The sequence below is a fragment of the Symphalangus syndactylus genome, chromosome 18 (genome assembly GCF_028878055.3).
Source record: "Symphalangus syndactylus isolate Jambi chromosome 18, NHGRI_mSymSyn1-v2.1_pri, whole genome shotgun sequence".
Taxonomy (NCBI): Eukaryota; Metazoa; Chordata; class Mammalia; order Primates; family Hylobatidae; genus Symphalangus; species Symphalangus syndactylus.
Genome location: NC_072440.2, coordinates 63,638,950 through 63,645,125, shown reverse-complemented (window position 1 = coordinate 63,645,125; position 6,176 = coordinate 63,638,950). Strand labels below are relative to the sequence as shown.

The following is a 6,176-nucleotide window of genomic DNA, read 5'->3' as shown; positions in this document are numbered from 1 at the left end:
GGCTGCTTGAGAGAAGTTAGGGGTATCCGGTGGAGGCAGATGGTCTAAGGGATCCCACATGGATTGCTTAGGGGTGGGGCCTTAGTTTCTATAGGGGAATTAGTTTCTGGCTTATCCTTACTAGTTTTAAGGGTGTAGAGGAGGACCGGCCCCTGCCACCAAGACACAGCAGAGTCTGTTTCCTCTTGGGAAGCAGGACTTTTGTCATTTACATACTCTATTAAAAGTTGACAAATCCAACTCTCATTTGATCCAAACCTTGGCCAGAAAACTGAAGGTTTGAGAATAAGTTCTTTGGTCCAAATAAAACAATTCCCGTATTTGATCATTTGTTGCTTTTTCTTGTGTTTAGTCCTTTCATTATCCCTCCAATATTTTAACATGAGACCTAGAAGGCTATCAGAAGGAATTGTATTATCTCTTTGCCCTTTGTAGTTCTTGTTTTACTAGGGTATTTCATATCCTGGAAGTTAATGGGGCCTCAATCTCTCATATTAGAGATTTCTTTATTTCTTTATTTCTTCCTTTTCCCTGGAGGCTCATCCCCCGCTACTGGAGGTTTCTCGCTCTCCTTTCCTTGCTGAGTGTGTGGCACTCAACTTCTCCTACTAGAGATTTCTTGCACCCTTCCCCTGGGGCTCAACCTCTCCTACTAGAGATTTCTTGCACCCTTTACTTTACTCCGCACTCACTTTTCACTTAATTGTGCATCTCATTCACACATTTTCAACCTGCAGAATGTCCCAACCACCAAGGAAGTACTTCACTGCCCTAGTGGTTTTTCCTACCTTTGTCTGTGCACAGTTACATGGTCGCTGTGGTAACTGTAGGCCTTTTCTTCCTGTGTTGCTGAGAGCCTGGGTTCATTTATCATGCTGGATGGGTCCTGATTCCTTACCCCTGAGGCCACTGCAGTGAAGCAGTGGGATGCATCTCCTCCTAAGACGTGATCGGAGGCCCTTCCCCAGAGGAGAATGGGAATCCCAGACGAACCCCTATTTTGTTAGAAACAAGAGCTTGGAGTCACAAGGAAAATGAGCACTCAGACAAAAGATTTCTCAGCAAGGCGAACTTATTTCTGGAGAAGGGTGCTGCTTGCACTTCTGACCACTGCAAGAGCACACTGAACAAAGGAGGGAAGGGGTTTTCATCCCTAACGTGGTTAGTCCCTGCTTCTGTGTCCTGTCCCCATTGGCTGGAGTTGGACCACACAATCTACACTGACCCGATTGGCTACTGTTTAAAATTGAATATGGCTAATTAGGTGGGAAGGGAGAGGCTGTCCATTATGGTACAAGGCATGTTTGGGCATGTCAGGGCATGGCAAAGGCGGGAAGAAGGGTAGTTTCATGGGAGGGGCAGTTTACAGAATGGGTAGCAAGGAGTAAAAGAGGACTCTTTCTAAATAAGGAGGAGATGTGAGTTACAGATTGGGACTGGTGGGAGAAGTTGTTTACAGAGCAGGTAGCTTAGGAGAAGGGACAAGGAAGTTCATCTCGAGAACAAAGAACCATGAAGTCAGAAATTAAACCTTTGAAGAGGTACTTACTGTGTCTGACAGATTCACTGGAAATACAGAGAACCCTGGAAAGGAGAAGAAGAAGGTGCTGGCTGAGGTGAAAAAACAGCATCAATCAACTTCAGGCTTCTTCAGTTCTAAGCGTATCTGAGAGGTTCAAGAAAGAGATAAAAGTATGAGTGTCAACTTCAAGGACAGATGCAGAAAAAATGCCAATGAGTTTCCTGTTATAAAGCCCTTGATAATTAACTCCAGAGATTAGAGGGGAGAAGTGGGTGGTGGCAAAGGGAGAGAGAACCAAGAAGGGGATTCAGGAATCAGAGATGTGGAAAGGGAGAGGGTAAGGATGGGCCACATTATAGGAAAGGCTGAAGGAGGAGCCAGTAAGAGTGTTGGACAGGAGCCAGAGGGAAGGTCAGGTTTGTTGTTTTGTTTGCTTTTCTTTTGCTCTCAAAGAAAGGGGAGCCTTTCCGAGCTTTGCAGCTGTCTTCTCTGGTCATCTCCCTCCATGGAGTGTGGGGTTCTTCTATCATCCAAGCTGGTAAGTTCCCTATGTCAGAGATTTCTCCTAGGTTCTTGCCTGCCAAGGATTCTCCCTATTTTATACTAGTCTTATTTGTATGTTGTTGTTTTTATTAGTAGAGACAAGGTCTCACTCTGCTACCCAGGCCCGAGTGCAGTGGCATGACCATAGCTCACTGCAGGTTTGAACTCCTGGGCTGAAGCTCTCCTCCTGCCTCGGCCTCCTTAGTACTTAGGGCTACAGGCATACAGCACTATGCCTGGCTAATTCATTTTTTATTATTTAAAAAAAAGATAGAGAAAATATCTTGCTATGTTGCTCTTGGCTGGTTTCAAACTCCTGGCTTCGAGTAATCTTTTTGCCTCGGCTTCCCAAAGTGCTAGGATTACACATATGAGCCTCCACTCCTGGCTGGACTTGTTATTATTCAAACATATATGTGGATTTTGTGTGGCAGGCACGTGTGAGAAATGCAGAGATTGTGTCCTCACTCCAGACCCACTGAATCAGAATCTGCATTTTATAAAATCCCCAGATAATTTGTATGCACAATAGAGTTTGGGAAGTACTGTTCTAACACATGCATGAAGACATTGATGTAGTTTTCAATATAAGTTGTTCCTTGTACCTGAATCTATTATGCTCCAGCAAACATGAGCGGGAAATTCTTGTTTCTCTATTTTCTGCATTGTGAAGTCAGGCATAATGTACTCAAGGCTTTCCACAGAAAATTGCAGGCATTTTGTTTGACTTCACTAAATCCCCAGAGATGACCAGAAGCATTTTAATAATAGCCCAATATCACATCTTTGTCTGACAAGCAAATAATTTGAATTACCCCAAATTATAATTTTTCATTGGTATTCAAATAAAAATAAAATTAGCAACTACTCAAATATTTTACCCTTTCAAATAAATGGAAAACTACTTACATTAACATTAAATGACAGAGCAAAAAGATGTATAAAACCAGAGGAATGAGCACAAAGTTTGATAACCATTGTGAAAATATTGACAACAAAAATGAGAGAATGCATCCAAATGAAGAAATGTACTTCTATTGATTATCTGGGATAAGGTAGCTTTGCAGAGAACTTGGTGATTTTTAATACTTTCCGATTTCACATAATAGGCATGTATTGCTTTGAAAGTAACTCAATAAAACAAACTTTAGAAATATACAAAAGTAGAGTTTCTTCTCTTTACTCTTAGCTCAGAAAGCCCATACTTTGAAGATGCTTCTTTCTGGAGGAAATGCATTTAGCCTCAGCCTTTAGATCTGATCCAGCTGTTAGTGCTCCTTTTAGAATACAAAGCAATAAACTTCTGATTTTTTTTTGATCCAGTTCTTCCCAGATCATTCTCACATTTCCTCACTTCAGGGCTTAGGCAGGGACAGGAATCAATTCAGACCCTTTCCTTCCCCTTTCTGTGGCTGGTCCACATGTAGGCTGCCTTGAGAGCTGGTGTGCGTTATTATACGATCTTCATATCACAAGGGCCTAGGGAGGTTTTTTTTTTTTTTTTTGAGACGGAGTCTCGCTCTGTCGCCCAGGCTGGAGTGCAGTGGCGCAATCTCGGCTCACTGCAAGCTCCGCCTCCCGGGGTCACGCCATTCTCCTGCCTCAGCCTCTCCGAGTAGCTGGGACTACAGGCGCCCGCCACCACGCCCGGCTAATTTTTTGTATTTTTCAGTAGAGGCGGGGTTTCACCGTGGTCTCGATCTCCTGACCTCGTGATCCGCCCGCCTCGGCCTCCCAAAGTGCTGGGATTACAAGCGTTGGCCACCGCGCCCGGCCGGGAGGTTTATGTCTTGGTTCCTCTTGTGAGTCTGTCACTGTGCCAAGCACCACTATGGTGCAGTAAGTAGTAGTACTCAGCTTCACCTCTCGGGCTGCACACCCGAGAGTGTCTGAGCAGCTTTGCTCCCAAGGAATGAGCCTGAGAACCGGGCAGGAGTCCAGGAGTGTTTGTTGCTTGCATGATAAATCAGTGTCCTGGGGGCTTGGTCAGGCTTCTGCTGGAACCAGTAGGGATAATGACCCCCAGTGACTGCTCCAGTGCTGGAGCCACAGGTGAGAGTGACTGTCCCTCCTGGGGACACAGTCAATGAGGGTTCCTGAGTCACCACAGCCTGAGAATTCGACCCTGAAACAAAAAACAGACACATGTTAGGAATTAGAAAGGGAGACACAGGAATCCCTCCAAAGGCTGGTATTTGAAATCTCTATTAACCTGGGCAGCAAGTGAGGAGGTACAGGGGGAGAAGGAGAAGGAGAGGAGTCCAGGCCATGGTGCTGATATTAGAAGGGACTCCTGGCTCCAGAACTGGGGCTGGATTCTGATGGCTCTTTATGTCCTACTGAGCTCCTTATGTGGAGAGGGTGTGTTGTGTGGTACTTTATGCAAATCTTTACTACTTTTAGAACCACTCAGGTTCTTAGCCCTGAGGGCAACTACACTGTGAAGGGCCAGACCAGGGTGACTGTGTGCTGTGGATTTGCCGAGTGGGAGGAAGCAACTGCTCTAGCATTTTACATGAGCCAGTGAGCAACTGTGCAGGGTTTATTAAGTTTGAACCTCTTGAGCTTCTTAAGATGCAGAAGACTCAGACTGCCCTGCGATGGCTTTCCTGGACTGAGAATGCCTGGTCTTTCACTTATTTAACAAATAACAACTGATTTATCTTTTTGACATTACCACGGTATTTCCCAGGCCAGTTCACACCCATTACTTGTCTATTCTTTGCTCATTCCTATTTGCACTACTTTTTCTTGCCATTGCTGAAATCCTGTCCCTGTGACTGTAATTCAATTTTTGTATTACATGGTGTTAATTTTTATCTGAATGGTTTGAATGACTAAAGAAATTGTTTTAATGACCTACTGACTTTTTGAAACTGTTTATGTTGAGCCTCATATTGGATAAACAGCTGGCTTTTTAATAAAGTGAGAATTTTAATAATAATTTACTTCAGAGTAAGAAAATAACCAAAGATTGAAGGTTCAAGTGTTATTATTAATTCAATGGAAACTCAAGTGAGCCTTGAGGATGATCAACAAGGTCTACATAACAACCTCACTCTCACCCAGACCACCCCTTAAAAGCCCTCTGGACACCAAGCTTGGGTGAGCTTTCCTGGTTGGCTCACCCAGGAAATGGGTGTTTCATACATAGAATCACACATTGCTGTGAGCAGAATGAAGCATTGTCTATTTCTCCACTGGGAGGGGACAACTGCGTGCTTGTGCTTGGAATTCTCCTGAACTCTGCCCGTTTGCCTCTTCCCTTGAATTATCTTAATCTGTATTCTTTTCTGTAAAAATTTGTATTAACAAATGTCACAGGTTTCAGGGAGTTATGTGAGTTTTTCTAGGGAATCATAAAAAATGAAGGTCTGTTGGGGAGTCCTTAGCTTATAATTAGCGTCAGAATTGAGAGTGCTCTTGGGAATCCTGACCTCACAGGTTCCAATCTCACGTTATTCTTTTTTTTTTTTTTAACTTCAAAGAAAGCTTTAATTTGGGAAGAGTTTCTCATTTTGTCAAAGCTGCAAACAGACTTCTTATACAATTACACTTCTAGAAGTCTAGTAGTTTCAGAGATCTCAGTGTTCAAAGGTATATTTCCAAATCAATAATAGAACCAAACCCACAGGAAAAGGAAATCACTTTTAGATTGGTTTGGAATGTACAACCATTGATTTTAGGTGTTCTGAGAAACAGCTTCACCACTTCTTTGGAAAACAGCTGGCATGGAGTCAGTGCCCACAGAAGAAAATGTCTTTAAGTATGTTAGTTACTTGGACGAGATTATTCACTCCTTAGAAAATACAGTAAGATTACAAGTCCCAGCTGGCAAGGTATGCAGTACAGCATCAGTTTTACAGAGGGATCACGAGATCTTGGGATGAGCAGTTGTTGGCTTATGGAACAGAATATAAGAGCAGTCACTGGAAGTGGAAGAAGAATGATGATGAGCAGCAGGGCATCTCTCACAGTCCTACTCAGCCTTTTAACTTGGTAAATGGATAGGCTATGTTCTGTAGCACCTTTGGGAGAACATTTAAGACAGTTCAAAAACAATAACAACAACAAAAGCCACCCAATATTATTCCCCAGAAAGTCCATATCT

At 43.3% G+C, this 6,176-nt stretch overlaps 1 long non-coding RNA gene across 3 annotated transcripts in view; it reads left to right on the top strand.

Annotated features, from left to right (window-relative positions):
• The first annotated feature begins 1,379 nt into the window (after positions 1-1,379).
• Positions 1,380-6,176, top strand: part of LOC134733560 (uncharacterized) — a 28,465-nt gene continuing 23,668 nt past the window's right edge. For 2 of the 3 annotated variants that reach the window (XR_010117136.1, XR_010117134.1), the window contains exon 1: positions 1,458-2,060. This is a non-coding gene — a long non-coding RNA (uncharacterized lncRNA). Of the gene's footprint in view, positions 2,061-6,176 lie in introns of all 3 variants that reach the window. The other variant, XR_010117135.1, reaches the window with a different exon arrangement.